The sequence below is a fragment of the Nanorana parkeri genome, unplaced genomic scaffold (assembly GCF_000935625.1).
Source record: "Nanorana parkeri isolate BGI_ZX_2015 unplaced genomic scaffold, ASM93562v1 scaffold3845, whole genome shotgun sequence".
In the NCBI taxonomy this organism is placed as follows: domain Eukaryota; kingdom Metazoa; phylum Chordata; class Amphibia; order Anura; family Dicroglossidae; genus Nanorana; species Nanorana parkeri.
The window spans coordinates 29,006-29,915 of NW_017310113.1; the positions used below are offsets into that span (position 1 = coordinate 29,006).

At 53.1% G+C, this 910-nt stretch overlaps 1 protein-coding gene across 1 annotated transcript in view; it reads left to right on the plus strand.

Annotated features, from left to right (window-relative positions):
- COG4 (component of oligomeric golgi complex 4) overlaps positions 1–910 on the plus strand; it is a gene marked incomplete at its 3' end in the record, with an annotated part of 8,211 nt that overhangs the window by 6,779 nt on the left and 522 nt on the right. The window lies entirely within an intron of this gene.

Here is a 910-nt window from a genome sequence, read left to right on the forward strand (position 1 = left end):
GGATGGTGAGGGGAGATGGGGATCGTGAGGAACCAATTGGATGGATGGTGAGGGGAGATGGGGATTGTGAGGAACCAATTGGAGGGATGGTGAGGGGAGATGGGGATTGTGAGGGATAGTGAGGGGAGATGGGGACAATGAGGAGCGGGTTGAGGGGACTATGAGGGGAGATGGGGGTTGTAAGGAACCCAATCGGAGAGACGCGAGGAGGGATGGGGACAAGGAAGAGCCCAATGAGGAGCCCAGTCAGAGGAAGTTGATGCGTTAGAGAGGGAGGGGCCATATAAAATCTCAGTATGATCTGTGACCATTTCTGGGCTGTGCGGAGGGGAACTTGGATCCAGAATGAGAACAGAGATTTCCAAACATGAGACAAACTCTCAGCCACTGAGGAGCTTTCAGGGTTTTCTCTGGTAGAAGAACTTTCCGTCCTCCATGTTTCTATATAAGTAACATCACCCAGGATAGTGAGAGGGGTTGAGCAGTGTTGTAGGTGAGGGCAGGTCTGTCACCGGCTGCCATTGTCGGGGAGATCTCCCCCCTCTGTGGGGTTGTACAGAGAAGATTTCGGGTGATTGTGTCATTCTGTCTTCCAGTTCCAGCAGGTGCAGAACAGTATGATCCGATCCTCCTCCAGTGAGAAGATTGAGCCCAGGTCAGTGCGTCTTATGGTCGGTGCGTCTTATGGTCGGTGCGTCTTATGGTCGGTGCATAGTGGGGGGCAATCTAGGCCGGGCCGAGGGGTAGGCAGAAGAGGGGACAGCCTCGGGTGCTGAAGCTGGAATTTGTTTGGGGGTAAGGGGGGTGTTTATTAGGTAGTTCACAGCTCATGGGGTAGATACTGAGGGTGAACTGGTCTCAGAGGGTATTATAGAAGACACGGAACTGGTCTCAATGTGGATTCTGAAGG